The following is an 18,042-nucleotide window of genomic DNA, read 5'->3' as shown; positions in this document are numbered from 1 at the left end:
ATATCCCTGTGTAGAGCAGAAAAAGGATACTAGGTAAAAACTTTAAAAGCCGAATAAAATATGGACTTCAGTTACTAATTTCTTCTAAAAATAATACATCTATATACCTTTTTCTCTGATCTCTCTTAAGTGTTATTATCATTATAAAAGGAATGTGGCTCAGTACATGTGACTATTGATCTGGGTCATGAGTTGGAGTCCCATGTTGAGGGTAGAGTTTACCTAAAAAAAAAAAACAATAATAGGAGCACCTGGGTGGCTCAGTCAGTTAAGCATCTGCCTTTGGATCAGGTCATGATCTCAGGGTTCTGGGATCAAGTACCAAGTTGGGCTCCCTGCTCAGAGGGGAGTCTGCTTCTCCCTCTTCCTCTGCCCCTCCCCCCTGTTTGTTTTCTCTCTCTTCAAATAAATAAATAAAATCTTTACAAATAATAATAATTTTTTTAAAAAAAGGAAATGTGCAAAATCCAGAAAATATACAAATAAATAAAAACCTGCCTCACTGGGGTGCCTGGCTGGCTCAGTTGGTAGAGCATGTGACTCTTGCTTGATCTTGGGGTTGTGAGTTTGAACTTCATGCTGGGTTACCTAAAAATAAAATCTTAAAAAAAAATCTACTCTCTGAAGGTAATCATGATTAATATTCCAAGGCTGTGGTTTCCTAACTGTGTGTTCAGACACCTCAGGGCCCCACAGCAAATTTACAAGCACGCTGCCAGATATTTTAAACTTTCAAGGGAAACACAGTGACATCTGTCAGATACCATACAACCTAAAAGTTCTAGATAATTGAGTTTTAACATTAGATTACTTTATATTCCTTTCAATAATATCGTATTTTTGTGAGGTTGGTTTTTCAGTTGTTGCTTGTCATAAAAAGCAAATATCTGTGTAAATCATTTGGTATAGGAGGCAAAATGAGGCATCATATATGATTCCATGGTTTGAGTAGTGGCCCAAATAATAATGATTATTTAAAAATGAAATTTTAAATGTTTTCTTAAAAAAGAAAAGGACACATAGTAGTATCTATCACCTTTATTTCTTTATGAGTGTCAATTTTTAAATAGAACATACAAAAAATAGAACATGCTGCAAAGGATAAAACAATCTAAAATATGAGAGAAGAAAGAAAAATCTAAGAGCTTCAGGAATACCATGCTGATTGAATCAAAGACTACATTTCTGCACCTGAAGATGTTTCCATTCAGTAACATTTCCAATAACTTGTTCATCATCTAGTTTTGAGAACGAGGTCGTTTGTTATCTAGGAAAATTAAGTGACATCACTTACATTTCTATCTTTAAATCTTTTTTTTAAAGATTTATTTATTTATTTATTTATTTATTTATTTATTTATTTATGAGAGAGAGAGAGAGAGAGAGAGAGAGAGAGAGAGAGAGAGAGAGGCAGAGACACAGGAGGAGGGAGAAGCAGGCTCCATGCTGGGAACCTGATGTGGGACTCGATCCTAGGACTCCAGGATCGCGCCCTGGGCCAAAGGCAGGCGCCAAACTGCAGAGCCACCCAGGGATCCCTCTATCTTTAAATCTTATATCTAAGAGACCTATAATAGCATGATCTATCTGGAAATAGAATTGATTCTTTATGGTCTTTATTTTCTTGGATATTTAAAAGTAAAATTGCACTAGGTTATCCCAAACAACTAATTTTACCTAATTAGTAAAGCCATTGGAAAGGAATATCTGATAAATTATACTATGTCAATTATAGAAAATAGTAAAATTAAAAATAATGATTTTAAAAGCTTGAGGAAATTTGAAGCATTCAAAATCAGAAGACAAGCACATCAAGAACTGTTTTCATTTTACTTATGGGACTTTAATAAACCCTCATAGGAAACTATTTCCGTGACACCTGGGTAGCTCAGTAGTTGAGCTTCTGCCTCCGGCTCAGAGCATGTTCCCAGTCTGGAGATTGAGTCCCACATTGGGCTCCCTGCGAGAAGCCTGCTTCTCCCTCTGCCTATGTCTCTGCCTCTTTTTATTTTTTAAAAAAAGAAATTATTTTCACTAAGGTTTAAAAAAAATGCTAATGTCACATTATAACTGCAAAAATATTATAGACAGACAAAAACTGTTTTGTCTCACCTGAGCCACTTCCTAGCTGTGTTACTCTAAGTAAATCACTTGACTATCCTGAGCCCTAGCCTTTCTATTTGTAAATGGGAACAATACCATCTGTCTTTTAATGAAGTAACAAATATAAACCTGACCTGCTAATGAGCACCAGCGATCACCCTGGGAATTAAGTCACCCTCCCTCAGTGCCCTCCTCCCAGTTAGTTCACTGACTCTACTCTGTAATCAACCTGAACACTAAACAATTAAGAACTGATAAAAACAAACAGTTGAAGAGAATACTTAAAATCTATGTATTTTACTGCATGTAAAGTATTCATTAATAAATATAAAGGGCTTGTTTAAAAATGAACTAGTGACAACAAGTAATATATTTGAGAAATCACTGGCTAATATATCAGCAAATGCCAATCATTATCAAGAAGTCCAAAAACCAGCACCAGCCCATCCCCATCCTGATTTTGAAATTTCTTTATCATCTTCTTCCTAATCTTTTTTCCCAAAGGAGTCCCTCTGGTCTTCACCTCTTAAAAGTGCAACTTTAAGCCTTAAAAAAAAAAAAAAAAATCTGGGGCACCTGGGTGGCTCAGTGGTTGAGCTTTTGCCTTCGGCTCAGGGCATGATCCCCAGATCCGGGATCGAGTCCCACATCAGGCTCCCTGCATGGAGCCTGCTTCTCCCCCCTCTGCCTAGGTCTCTGCCTCTCTCTCTGTTTGTCTCTCATGAATAAACAAATAAAATCTTTAAAAATGCTTAAAAATAAATAAATAAATAAATAAAATCTAAAACATACTTATTAATTCTTTGGTTCCTTTAGACTTCCCAACATCCCTCTGTCCCTAACTTCTTAGGAATATTTACTCCATCATTTCAGATTGCAACCTTTCTACTGGTTATTCTTCCTCTCCCTTGTCTAAAAATATTAATGCCAATAATAGTAATTATTATAATAGTAATTATAGTGATTAGCAGTAGAAATGGAGAGCCAACATTTGGTGACAGGCACTATCTAAACACTTTGTACGTGTATAGCACTGAGGACTCACAAAAACCCTATGAAGTATATACCTTTTTATATAAGAAACTGCATTACAAAGATGATGTTACTTTCCAAGGTCACATACCTCACCTGAAGCATTCCAAAGTCACTGCTCATTATTAACATGCATACAACCTTCTATATTAGAAGGATATAAGAATGGAGTTATCTGGACAGGGTTATTACTGTCCCATTTTTGCTGTTTTGTACTAGTCCTTAACTTAAAAGACCCATAATTTAATAAATACATAAAGTGAAAGCCTAGGAGATAAAAATCTCTAAGGGAAGAGGACAGAGAATCTGTTTTTCTTCTTTTATGATACTAACAGCAGTCCCAAAGGTGGAAATACATCTTGTTTTTAAGTTGAAGCACTTTAATATATAGTAGGGTCTCTTCTCTGAACTCTGGCAAAATGGAATACCAATTCAGTCATCTTCTGTTGTATAACTTAGTGGCTTAAAACAATTGTTTTTAATTGTGCTTGCATCTGCAACTGGGTAGGGCTTGGCAGGGACAGCTCCTCTCTGCTCTACACAGGCACCCACTGGGGCAGTACAATGGGGATGTGGAGGATTAAGATCTGCTTTTAGGACAGTTCACTCACCGGGCTGGCAAGCTGAGGCTATATGTCAGCTGGGAGCATAGCTAGGGCTGAGGGCCAGGAGCTTCAGTTTCTCTCACACAGACCTCTCACTTGAGCCCTCACAGCACAGCCTGGGAACTTGGTTCCCAAAGTGAGTATCCCAAGAGAGGAAGGTGGAAGCACATGGCATTTTTATGACCCAGCCCCATGAGTCACAGTTTTGCCTCAGCCATGCTCTGTTGGTGGACACGGTTACAAAGGCTCGCTCTGGTTAAGAGACAGAGACACAAACCTGAACAGTAGATGGGAGGAGTGTTAAGCTCACAATGTGAGAATATGTAGAATGAATGTGCCTATTGGGGGTTATCTTTGGGAAACACAATCCATCACATCAATGGAGGTTATGTGTCAGTTTATATACTAAAGTTGATTTTTTGTTAATAGTGTTTATTGGTTTTTATTAAATAGACTTTTCCTATAAAAAGTAACAGACAAAGGCACTGAAAACAACAACCTGGAGCTTCTCCTCCTGTGACGAAATAAATTCAATGGCCTGCAAGTAATTATCTTCAGGGCCAAACAATAGAGAAAAAGAGAAGAAAAAATAGTCAGGTACTTCCCAGAATAAGAGAGCAACAAATGAAGGAAAATGAGTAACCTCTCCCTAAAAATTAAAAATATATGAGTTGGAAGAAACTTTTGACATCACTTAGTTTATTGCCTTTATTCCAGCAACTACTAGAAAACTGAGCTCTACTCACCCTTCAATAAAGGTTAGGGAAACCTCTTATTTTTAATAAAATTCTAAATTCTAAAATGCACAGATTTTTATTCATTCATTTCATTCTCTATTGTTACTGGCAGTAAAAACCCTTGAAAATGAAAAAGCATCAAATACTTTTGGAGTTAACAAAGAAAGGGAAAAGCTGAGACACCTTCATTCTCTTTCAAAGAAGGGTTTATGGGCAGAGAGAACAACAGATTACCAAATGAAATGTTGGAAAAAAGATGAATCAAAACCCTAGGGCATGTAGGAGGGAAAAAAAAGAAAGGGGGTGACTAGAAACCAGCCAAAGCCCTGGGGATTTCACCAGCATGTTCCGCAATGGTCTTCACACACATCCTTACATAGGCTCCATCCCTGAGGCACAATTTCTTTCCCACAAAATGGACCTAGAAATAGCACCAAAGATATCTAATCCAGTGGTTTTCAACATTTTCAGGTATAAGAGCCTCTTTTTAAATCTAAAAAAGAAAAATCAGTAATGAGAGAAGTACCTTGAACTCTGTAACACCTCTACTAAATACTATGGATATTTTGTCATAAGGGCGTATAAAATATGTAATATGTACATGAGACATTTGATTTGGATAAAATTCTTAGGAAACACTGAAATATGTGTCAGCTATTAATGAACATGTAAGTAAATCATATTTGAAAAGACTGAGACTGAGGAATTTTTTTTAAGATTTTATTTATTCATGAGAGACACAGAGAGGCAGAGATATAGGCAGAGGGAGAAGCAGGCTCCCTGTGGGGAACCTGATGCAGGGCTCAATCCCAGGACCCTGGGATCATGACCTGAGCCGAAGGCAGACAACCACTGAGCCACCCAGGAACCCTAAGACTGAGGAATTTTAAAGGACCTCCTTTTCTGGTATGTGAAAGTTAAGATTTCTCCTACTGTGCTTACTACTGAATTCAATAACAAATATTTCCCGATACAGATTCTATAATTCTTTTATAAATTATTAAAAGATTCCCCGTCGGGCAGCCTGGGTGTCTTGGCAGTTTAGCGCCACCTTTGGCCTAGGATGTGATCCTGGAGTCTCAGGATCGAGTCCAACGTCGGGCTCCCTGCATGGAGCCTGCTTCTCCCTCTGTCTGTGTCTCTGCCTCTCTCTCTGTGTGTCTCTCATGAATAAATAAATAAAATCTTTAAAAAAAAAAAAAGATTCCCCATCTTTTAAACTTGTATCTTAATAACTTAAAACTCATTTGAGACAATATACACGCATGTTCTTATTTTTTAAAAAAGAAATCTCATACTCCTTGATGACAGACAATTATCACCAGCTAGGAGTCACCACAATAGATAAATGACTTAGCTATTTTTTTTTTTTTAGATTTTTTTTAATTTATCTATTCATGAGAGAGACAGACACAGGCAGAGGGAGAAGCAGGTTCCATGCAGGCAGCCCAATGCAGGATCCTAGAGACCCAGGATCACACCGGGGGCCAAAGGCGGCACCAAACCGCTGAGCCACCAGGGCTGCCCATGACTTACCTATTGTCAGAAAGACAGTCTCATGGCAACTGTTCTAAATCTAAAGTCTTTATTTTGGGCAGTTGTTCTCTAAAAATATATAGATAATGCTATAGTTTGGAATTATCACAATAATTTAAAAGTTCTAGGGCATCTGGCTAGCTCAGTAAGCAGAGCACATGACTCTTCATCTCGGAGTCATGAGTTCAAGCCCCATATTGGTTTGTAGAGATTTCTTTAAAATAAAAAAATAGGGATCCCTGGGTGGCGCAGCGGTTTGGCGCCTGCCTTTGGCCCGGGGCGCGATCCTGGAGACCTGGGATCGAATCCCACGTCGGGCTCCCGGTGCATGGAGCCTGCTTCTCCCTCTGCCTGTGTCTCTGCCTCTCTCTCTCTCTCTGTGACTATCATAAATAAATAAAAATTTAAAAAAATAAAATAAAATAAAATAAAATAAAATAAAATAAAATAAAATAAAAAATAACACTTTAAAAGTTCTGACTGACACTTTGCAGGCTTTTGGAAAACCATGCGTAGGTACCTTCTTCATGGGCTCCCCTATCCAGGAAGAGCTCCGAGGATACTGCCAAGCAGGCATATAAGCTTCTGAGGCCCATGGAAGTATATGGAGAGAGCTTGGGAGAAAGAAACCCAACTGCAAAACAAGAATATAAAGAATGATGCCTAGCTTTGGTGTGAAATGTTTCCAAAACAGCTGCCAACAGTTTATGAAAACATAAGCACTTCTTTTGTTTAGCTTGTGGTGAAGATGGCCATTTCATGGCAGACTACATCTACATCCATGAAGAGAACCCAGGCTATTATGCAGAAGCTAGGACAAGTTTAGGAGCACTTGGCAAACGAGGGATGAAACAAAGTACGGCCACAAAGAAAAGTAGGCTTATATATTAGAGTTCTCCTGAGAAACAGAACCAACAAGATGAGTGTGTGTGTCTAGATGGATAGACAGATAATAAAGAATTAGATTACACAATAAAGAAGGCCAAAAAGTCCCAAGATCTGTAGTCAACAAGCTGGAGACCCAGCAGAACCAATGGTATAGTTCTAGTCAGAGTCTGAAAGCCTGAGAACCAGGAGTTTAAGTTTAAGTTCCAGGCTGAGAACCAGCAGGATGGAGACCCAAGAAGACAAAGGTTTCAGCGTGAGTCCAAAAGCAAGAAAAGACTGACGCCCAACTCAAGCAGTCTAGCAGGGGGAGTTCCCTTTTAATCAGACTTTCGCTCTTCTCAGGTCTTCAACTGATTGGATAAGGCCGACCCACATTGGAAAGGTCAATCTACTTTACTCCATCTGCCAATTCAAATGTTACTCTCATCCAGAAACATCTTGACACACACCCAGAATAATGTTTGACCAAATGTCTAAGCACCCCATGGCCCAGTCAAATTGATGCACAAAACTAACCATCACTAGCTTACCTGACTGAGATTTGCCCACTCTTCCCAGACAGCCAAAAAGGATCTGGAAAAAAGTTCAAAACCTATTGACAGATATCAGGCAAAGGAAAACTGAATTTTACTGGGCAACATGCCTTAATGAGCATGGACTACCTTCCAATCTGTGGGACAAAAGACCAGAGACAGAACAATAACTCTGAAGAGAAAAGCATATGGTTAGAGATCTGGCTATTATAACTCACACATCACTGCCTTAAAGTCAAGTGACCCTCAATGCCTTTAATTGAAAGACAATTGCTTCCAAAATACACACCACACACACAGTGCCCATCAGAGACCTATCCAGAAGGAGAGAAAGCTTAGTCAGAGACTGATCCCTTAGGTACTATACAGCCAGTGTGGAAAGAAAGGAGACTTCTCCTACAAAAAAAATCAAGGCTCATATAACTCAGCCCTTGTGAAGCCAGGATAATAAGGCAAGTTTTTGGCCAGGGTTGTAGTCATCTCAAGGCTCAATTAATGCAGGATCCTCTTCCAAGCTCATCATGTGGTTGCTGGCAGGTTTTCTTCCTTACCATGTGGCTCTTACCACTGGCTCCCTGTCTTCACAACATGGCAAGTGGTTCTCATCTGTCCAGGGCTGCCTTACCTCATGACATCTAGTCTCCCTTAGAATAAATAATTTGAGGGAGGTAGAGAGGAAAGAGTATGCCCAAGACAAGTTGAAGTCTTCTGATAATCTGATCTGGGATGTGAGGTCTCATTACTTCCACTGTTTCCTATTCACTGGAAGGGAGTGAAGTCCTGCCCACATTGAAGGGGAGGAGAATTAAGATCTTTTAAAGAAAGGAGAACCGGGGATTCCTGGGTGGCTCAACGGTTTAGTGCCTGCCTTTGGCCCAGGGCACGATCCTGGAGTCCCGGGATCGGGTCCCACATCGGGCTCCCTGCATGGAGCCTGCTTCTCCCTCTGCCTGTGTCTCTGCCTCCCTCTCTCTCTCTGTGTGTCTCTCATAAATAAATAAATAATATCTTTTAAAAAAAAAAAAGACTAAAAGAATTACTGAAGGAAAAAAAAAAAGCAGCTGGATAGTTATTAAAACATCAATGGATATTTTATTCTCACTGTATTATTCCCCAGTCTCTAAGAAGACAGCCGTTGCCTCAAGGGAGGTTGGTGTCTGTTTTCTGAAAACGTGAGCTCCTTGAGGAGAGGACACTGGGGGAAGGGTAGAAGAACAGTATCTTTGAGGGCAGACAAGTAGAAACAAGAAGAAGAAAGGAGTGAGTTATCCAATAAGGGGAAGAAATTCTTTGGGACTCACAAAAAGAGGAAGCCTGCAACCCCACTTCCTAGCAGTGCTCTAGATAAATGACAGGTCCTCAGAGGGAAATGGGTATGTGCTGTACCAAGGAAAGCTAAAACTTCTACACTGGAATCCCCACACCTAGAAAAAATTCATGTGTCTGAAGTTGGCCATAACTGTTATAGCCACCAAATATCAAGGAACCATACACTCTTAGGCAATATTCTTACCAGTCACAGCCATAATAGATTGAAAACTAACCTTCTACCCTTTGCCTGGCTCCTCATAAGGCTCTCAGATTCTTTTTTTTTTTTTTAAGGTTTTATTTATTTATTCATGAGAGACACACAGAGAGAGAGGCAGAGACACAGGCAGAGGGAGAAGCAGGCTCCATGCAGGGAGCCTGACATGGGACTCGATCCTAGGTCTGCAGGACCATACCCTGGGCCGACCATACCCTAGGCACTAAACCGCTGAGCCACCTGAGTTGCCCTCTTTTTTTTTTTTTTTTTAGGTTTTATTTATTAATTTGACAAGAAGTGAGAGCGCACAAGCAGGGGGAGCAGCAGGCAGAGGGAGCAGGACCGAGCAGGGAGCCCAATGCCACGCTCTATCCTGAAGCTGAAGGCAAATGCTTAATTGACTGAGCCATCCAGGTGCCCCAAGCCTTAGTTTCTTTTTTTTTTTTTAGGATTTTATTTATTTATTCATAACAGAGAGAGAGAGAGAGGCAAAGACACAGGCAGAGGCAGAGGGAGAGAAGCAGGCTCCATGCAGGGAGCCTGACGTGGGACTCAATCCCAGGTCTCCAGGATCACACCCCAGGCCGAAGGTGGTGCCAAACCGCTGGGCCACCGGGGCTACCCCCAAGCCTTGAATTCTGATACAACCCTAAGAAGGGGTGGATACCCATTCCATTATTAATCACTGAGACTGAATTTTTCATCATTTTGGCAGGCTGGAGAGGGTGCATGTGTCTCAAAGTTGGATTTAATTTCATGTAAAGAAATTAAAATATTGGTTACCTGGTTTTGTGAAATAAAATTCCTACTTACTGCAGCACCTTAGTCAGTTAAACGTCTGACTCTTGGTTTCAGCTCAGGTCATGAATCTTGGGATTGTGGGACTGAGCCCCACATCAGGCTCTGCACTCAGTGTGCAGTCTGCTTGTCCCTATTCCTCCCTCTCTGCTTCTCCCCCTACTTGTGTGCTATCCCCTTAAATACATAAATAAAATCCTTTTTCCCCCACATTTTATTTAATCACTCATGAGAGGGAACCCTGGGTGGCGCAGCGGTTTGGCGCCTGCCTTTGGCCCAGGGCGCGGTCCTGGGGACCCGGGATCGAATCCCACGTCGGGCTCCCGGTGCATGGAGCCTGCTTCTCCCTCTGCCTGTGTCTCTGCCTCTCTCTCTCTCTGTGTGTGACTATCATAAATAAATAAAAATTTAAAAAAAAAAAAAAAAAAAATCACTCATGAGAGACACACACAGAGAGAAACAGAGACATAGGCAGAAGGAGAAGCAGGCTCCACACAGGGTGCCTGATGTGGGACTTGATCCCAGGACTCCGGGATCATGACTTGAGCCAAAGCCAGATGCTCAACCACTGAGCCACCTAGGTGCCCCAAATAAATAAAATCTTTAAAAAAAAATTCATACCCCTGCTATATGGTCAATTAATTTACTAACATGGATATCTTTTACAACTCATTAATCTTGATAGTTTCAAAGAAAGTTCTAAACAGATTGCTCCATCAAAACATTAAGATTTTTTCCATTAGTAACATATTACCCACAATTTCTTCCAGTCTATATTCTCCTAGAGAATATACAGAACATTAAGCAATTAGTTATACATCCATGTGTTTCTGCCTGGGGTTCTTCCTCCCAACCCAGGAAAGTCCTGGACTTGTGGGAAAACCATTCATTTAGGTTAGGGACCCACAAGTCCCATTAGAAAAGAAAAAAATCAATTCCACCACCTGGTTACTTGATCTCTCAATAGATCCAACCATACTCAACATTACAGATTACCTCTATTTCAGGATCTTAACCTAAAATATAACTCCCAACCATGTGCTACTCAACTTTTAACACAAACCTAATTAAAAATTACATTTATGGAGGATTATTGAAAAGTATAATGTATAATCCATTCTTCTAGATTTGTTGCTTTCAAATTATTTTAGGTTGTATAATCCTTTCTTTCAAATTGTCTCAGGATATAAACATAGTTAGAAGCAGAGTGATGCCAGAAGAAACAGGTCTCTTTGGAGAATGGCCAATTTTAGGTATGAGCAGGAAACATACAAGATGGGCCTGGAATACCTTGTCCAAGCAGGAAGCAAGGAGGCTATCAAAGTTTACTGGTGCCAAATGGACCGAGGAGCCAATTTAAAGAGGCTTCCACTGGGCTAAGTTAGTATGAACATCAATAAGAAAAATAATCATAATGGATTGAAATTCATCAAATATGTTTAAATCCATGAGTTGATGATAATATTTTTTATAAAACAAAAAAGAAAGAAAGAAAGCCAGTTGCCTTTGGAGTATGCTAGAAAACCAACTCACACTGAAATATGGTATGGAAAAAAAAAAGTGGAGGACAAAGAGGCGCTTATCAAGCTTCTCCCTTTACACATTGTACCTAAGGAAAATCGTACAGTCAATGAACGAAAGAACAGATCAGTTGCCAGAGAGCAGAAGCGCAAGGAGGAGGTGACTGCAACGGTACTGCACAAGAGTTTTTTGAGGGAAAGGAAATGTTCTGTACTTTGCAGTGGTAGTTATATGAATCTACACATTTTCAAATTTCATGGAACTGCACACGTAAACAATTTCACAGTATGTTAACTGCAAAAATAAAATTAAAAATGTTTAAGTCAAAAGGGAAACCTCTTTATAGAAGTATTCTAGCTAATAATGAAGAAATGAGAGAATCAGAATGTCACCATCTGCAACCCTAAATGAAATGAAAAATATAGACACTGATTACTTTGAGTTCCTAACATCAAAACATGAGAAGCCATGATGGAAATACTCATCATTCCTAAGAAGTAGTCTCTCCAAAAAAATAAAAAATAAAATAAATCTGAATCTCATCAAATGTCTAGAACTAGCTGTAACTACCAATTTATAAGATACACAGGGAACAGAGAAACATGCTAAATGATTCCATGAGGACAGAGTCAGCAAAATTCAGATTGTGGGAAAAAATTGGTGGTCAGTGGGGACAGAAGGGAATTGTGGAGAGGGATGGAACTGTTCTATATTATGATTGTTGTGGTGGTTAAGCAACTATATGCATTTGTCAAAATTCATAAAACTGTACACTAAAATAGGTAAACATTTTATTGTATATAAATCATACCTCAACTTTTTTAAAAAATTAAAATTCAGATTGTGGGAAACTGTTTCCAGGAACTATAACATAGTTATACAGAATGGGGAAAAACAAATAAACAGCATGGGGAAAAACAGAGTGTGAAAACTACAGATTTAAAAGAACTCGAGATCTTTTTCTTTCTTTCTTTTTTTTTTTAAGAACTTGAGATCTAATCAACAAATTACAAGCTTATAAAACTGATCTGGATCCTGATTTGAACAAACAGACATTTTATTTTTATTGTGGTTTTTTTTTTTAAGATTTATTTATTTTAGAGAGGGAGGGGCAGAAGGAGAGAAGAGAGAATCTCAAGCAGACTCCCCAGTGAGCACAGAGCCCAATGTGGGGCTTGATCTCATGACCCAGAGATCACGAGCCAAACCAAAATTAATAGTCAGATGCTTAACTGACTGAGCCACCACGTGCCCTGAACAAGACATTTTAAAAAACAATTAGCCAAATGTGGAACTCTGAACACTAACAAGACATTTGATGATATTAAGGGAATACTGTTAATTTTTAAGTTATTGTTAATGGTAATGTGGTAATGTGTTTTAAAAGAATCCTTATCTTCCAACAATACATTCTACTATATTTAGAGATGAATACCATGTATGGTTATGCTTCAGGTAGAGTAGGAGGGTATAAAAATTAAACAGGATTTAATTGATAATTATTGAAGCTGAATAAACTATTTTTTATTTTTTTATTTTATTTTTTTTTAATAAACTATTTTTTAAATTTTATTTATTGGGCAGCCCTGGTGGCGCAGCGGTTTAGCGCTGCCTGCAGCCCAGGGCGTGATCCTGGAGACCCGGGATCGAGTCCCACATCGGGCTCCCTGCATGGTGCCTGCTTCTCCCTCTGCCTGTGTCTCTGCTTCTCTCTCTAGCTGTATCTCTATGAATAAATAAATAAAATCTAAAAAAGTCTTTAAAAAATAATAAAAAAATAAATTTTATTTATTTATTCATGAGAGACACAGAGAGAAAGGCAGAGGCACAGACAGAGAGAGAAGCAGGCTCCTCACAAGAAGCCCAACGTGGGACTCGATCCCATACCCAGGATCACGCCCTGAGCTGAAGGCAAACGCCCAACTGCTGAGTCACCCAGGTGTCCCTCAGATAAACAATTTAAGTTCACTACAGCATTCTAATTTTACCTGTATTTGAAATATTCCATATTAAAAATATACATACAGACATATATGGATACATACAAAAAAGTCAAAGTGGAGTCTTAGAAGTTAGTTTGTTTAATTTTCTTCTGCCTACCCTCACCCTCCAGGGAGCCCTTAATTAGTCCCCATGAATCTTTGGGCACATTTCTTTAACACCTTTACAAATCACTGCTTGAGGGACGCCTGGGTGGCTCAGTGGTTGGATATTCAGCTTCAACTGCCTTCAGCTCAGGGCATAATCCTGGAGTCCCGGGATTGAGTCCCGCATCAGGCTCCCTGCATGGAGCCTGCTTCTCCCTCTGCCTGTGCCTCTGCCTCTCTCTCTCTCTATGTCTATCATGAATAAATAAATAAAATCTTAAAAAAAAAAATCACTGCTTCAGCCAGTCTAGGTTTTATTCTAGAGTAAAATATTACCATGAAAATGCTTACCATTTGACCATATTATCTTGGGCCCTATAAAATCTGTTTTTACATAACTGAATTTTGGTATATCCTAGGTTTTCACTGACACATGCTGTGAGAAACGGCTTCACCAGGCCACCTGGGTGGCTCAGTCCGTTAAGCATCTGCCTTAGAAGTCAGGTCGTGATCCCAGGGTCCTGGAATCGAGTCCCATGTCGGGCTCCCTGCTCAGTGGGGAGTCTGCTTCTCCCTCTCCTTCTCCCTCTGCCTCTCCCCCTGCTTGTGCTGTCGAATAAGTAAATAAAATCTTTAAAAATATAAAATTAGGGATCCCTGGGTGGCGCAGCGGTTTGGCGCCTGCCTTTGGCCCAGGGCGCAATCCTGGAGACCCGGGATCGAATCCCACGTCGGGCTCCTGGTGCATGGAGCCTGCTTCTCCCTCTGCCTGTGTCTCTGCCTCTCTCTCTCTCTCTCTGTGTGTGTGACTATCATAAATAAAATATAAAAATATATATATATATATATATATATAAAATTAAATTTTTAAAAAACCCACTGCATTTCTGTAGGGACCTTACTAAGGCAAACACTATCACAAAGAAACTCTCCAAGTAGGGGATATTCCTATGTTTCAGTGTAAACTGGAAAATGTTCACCTACTTTTCAATATAACTACCTTCAGAGTCTGTTCCTCACCAAAGAGTACAGAGATCTATCTCCCAGGGATAAACACTACTTGTTTGATGACTACACATTTGCTTGATTTGAATAAGTGTTTACTGATGATTTCCATATCTGAATCTGAAGCCTTACTCTCTCTTTTCAGCTCCAGATCCGTGTTTTCAACCTGCCTGGTGAGAGATAGTGAACCCTGAAGCACTTTACACTCCATATAGTCAAAATAAATCTTACCCTTCCAAATTTGCTCCTATCTCTACTGTCTCGATTAAAAGTGTTGCCATTCAACCTAAGATTCAAGCTAAAGATACTGTGAAGAAAGGAAAAAGCAAGCCATAGACTGTGGGAACATATCTGCAAAACATATACCTGTTAAGTATTTTTTTCCAGAATACATAAAGAACCTTTTTAACTGTTTGTCTATGTAGACAAACAGCTGTAAAAAAAAAAAAAAATGGACACTAGATTTGAAAAGAAAATTCACAAAAAAGTTTTATGAATGGCAAATAAATACATTAAAAGATATTCAACATGGGACGTCTGGGTGGCTCAGCAATTGAGTGTCTGCCTTTGGCCCAGGGTGTGATCCTGGAGTCCCAGGATCGAGTTCCACATAGGGCTCCCTGCATGGAGCCTGCTTCTCCCTCTGCTTGTGTCTCTGCCTCTGTTTCTGTTTCTCTCATGAATGAATGAATAAATAAATAAATAAATCTTTTTTTTTTAAAAGAAAATACTCAACATGATCAATCATTAGGGAAAGACAAATTAAAAACATAACGATATAGGAACACCTGGGTGGCTCAGTGGTTGAGCATCTGCCTTTGTCTCAGATGGTGATCCCAGGATCCTGGGATCAAGTCCTGCATCAGGTTCCACACAGGAAACATGTTTCTCCCTCTGCCTATGCCTCTGCCTCTCTCTATGTGTCTCTCATGAATAAATAAAATCTTTAGAAAAATGATATATATCGCTAGATATCCCTAGAATGGTAAACAATGGTAATGGTTTTAAGGGTATAAACGTGTCAAAACTTACCAAACTGTACATTTTAAATGTGTGTGGCTCATGTATGCCACTATACCTTGATAAAGCTGTTTAAAAGAAAAAGAATGGCAATACCAAATATTGGTGAGGATATGGAGCACGTGAATCCCAAACATTGCCAGCAGGAATGCAAAATGGTATAGCCACTTTGGAAAACAGTCCAGCAATTTCTTAAAAAGTTAAACATACACTTACCATAAGACCCAGCAATTCCATTCATAGGCATCTACTCAAGAGAAATGAAAACATATCTGTCCAAAGACTTAACTCAAATGTTCATTAACAGATGTATTCATATTAGCTAAAAGCTAGAAACAAGCCAAATGTCTGTCAACCAGTGAATGCATAAACAAATTATAGCAAAATCATACAATGGAATGCTCCTCAGGAATAAGAAATTAACTATAGTTATGAAAAAGAACACAGATGAATCTCAACAGCATTATGCCAAGCGGAAGAAACTAGACACAAAAAACTATCTAATGAATGATTTCCTTATGAGATTCTAGAAAAAACAAAGCTATCATTATAGAGAAAAGAGACCAGTGGCTCCTAGAATCATGACTGCAAAGCAACATGAACAAATGTGGGGTAAGGAGGGCAGCAACGGTGATGTTCAATATCATGATTACAGTCAGTGGTTACACAACCATATACATTTGTCAAAACTCATCAAATTGCATACTTAAAATTGGTGCACTTTTTTTTACATTAATAATAACCTCAATCAACATGTTTTTTAAAAGGCTAGAAGAAAAGGCAAAATAAAAATATTTAGACTAATGACAGTCACAGGTATCATTTATTAAATATTTAATACATGTCAGGTAACTGTTACTATGTACTTTACATTCATTACTTCAATGAATCTATTTTTTAGACAGACAAAAATCTCTGCACTCGTACAGTTATATGCTTTCAGAGGAGAGGAACAGTCCTACAACAGAAGTACTGTGAATACCTGCACTTTGCAAAAGGGCAAACAGGTTTAGAGATTAAATTCATACTTTGTTCTAGAGCCCAGAGCTAGTATTTGAAAGAGCTGGGATTCAACTCCAGTCCAGGATTTCTCGACTTCAGCATTGCTGACAATTAGAGCTAAATAACTCTTTGGTGTGGGAGGCCATTCTACACACTATAGAGTGTTTAGCAGCATTTATTTGTAACTTCACCCACTAGATGTCCTTAGTTGTTACAACCAAGAATGTCTCCTGACATTGCCAAATGTCCCCGGAAGACAAAACTGCCCCTTTTAGAAAGCCACAGCTTAATCCCTAAAAACTGACACCATACCCCAAACTATTAAAAACAACTTTCTTTCCACACCTGACACTGCCCTGTTTCAGGTCCTGAATTCTGCTCACATAAGACCTCAATGTTAGTCATTCCACCCAGGGCCTGCTCTGGCATTTCAACAGTCACAATACCACCAAAGTAACCTCCTAAAGACCTCCAGGGCCTAGATGAAATGTCTGGGGAAAGTGCCCTCACTACCAGTATGCAGAATTACTATAAACCCTTTGTATACATACAGAGTCATTATACTGTCCCATTATTTGAGTCTGCCTTTTCCATTACCACATGAGTTTTATCCCAGCAAGGCCCAAATCTTACTCATGTCTATATCCCTAGTATCCCGGACTAGTGAGCATTTAAATGTTTTTAGAATTCAAATGTCTTTTTAAAAAAGGGGGGGGGGGTCACCGGGTGGCTCAGCGGTTCAGCACCTGCCTTTGGCCCAAGGCGTGATCCTGGAGTCCCGGGATCGAGTCCCGCTTTGGGCTCCCGGTGTGGAGCTTGCTTCTCCTTCTGCCTGTATCTCTGCCTCTCTCTCTTTCTCTCTCTCTCATGAATAAATAAATAAAATCTTAAAAAAAAATAATTCAAATGTAATTCAAAGTACATATACCACCAAAATGCTCTTTGCTTTAATAAACACATCACTAAGAAAAGCCCCCAAATCATACACTAAAGCTTTACTCAATATGAATCCTAGCCAAACAAATGGGTCTTGTTCCGGACAGGTTCCAAGAAGATGCCCTAACTCATAACCCAAACATTATTATTTTTAAAAAATATTTTATTTATTTATTCATGATAGACACAGAGAGAGAGGCAGACACACAGGCAGAGAGAGAAGCAGGCTCCATGTAGGGAGCCCTATGTGGGACTCGATCCTGGGCCTCCAAGATCACACCCTTGGCTAAAGGCAGGCACTCAACTGCTGAGCCACCCAGCTGTCCCAGTGACCCAAACATTATTAAGCAGACATGTTGAAGTCTTCAGAATTTTTCAAAATCACATAGAGATCAAATTTCCTAATCTTAAAACTCTTTTCAGTCTAGTACAGTTTATCAGGGTCCTTAAATAGTGTCACAGTATTCTGGGCCACTGAAGCCCCATCCTACACTATGTCCCTCTTGCTACCAATTCATTACTGGTTCACTATAGTTTTACTCAACACCCACTCAATGATAGGACCAAATATATACTAAGATAAAGAAAGAAAAGTTTTAGTGAGGCAAAAAAAAAAAATACATGAAGAATTATTAACAGTAGTGTATAAAATGCTTATCTCAAATGACTTTAGTTCTTCTTAAACATTATTATAGTTTGGTATGTACTTAAAAG

The 18,042-nt window shown here is 39.2% G+C and overlaps 1 protein-coding gene across 2 annotated transcripts in view; it reads right to left on the bottom strand.

Annotated features, from left to right (window-relative positions):
- The window catches only part of SCAI (suppressor of cancer cell invasion), a 164,062-nt gene that overhangs the window by 136,322 nt on the left and 9,698 nt on the right, over positions 1 to 18,042 (bottom strand). Inside the window, exons 3-4 of one of the 2 annotated variants that reach the window (XM_055328594.1) lie at positions 7,432 to 7,474; positions 6,534 to 6,647 (exon numbers count right to left, since the gene is read on the bottom strand). The exons of the other annotated variant lie outside the window; for it this stretch is intronic. The gene's annotated coding sequence lies outside the window, so the exon portion shown is untranslated. The remainder of the gene's footprint in view (positions 1 to 6,533; positions 6,648 to 7,431; positions 7,475 to 18,042) is intronic. 2 annotated transcript variants of the gene reach the window in all.

This window comes from Nyctereutes procyonoides, unplaced genomic scaffold (assembly GCF_905146905.1).
Source record: "Nyctereutes procyonoides isolate TBG_1078 unplaced genomic scaffold, NYPRO_anot_genome, whole genome shotgun sequence".
NCBI classification, from domain to species: domain Eukaryota; kingdom Metazoa; phylum Chordata; class Mammalia; order Carnivora; family Canidae; genus Nyctereutes; species Nyctereutes procyonoides.
The sequence above is the reverse complement of the archived record's forward strand: the minus strand, read 5'-3'. Positions and strand labels throughout refer to the sequence as shown.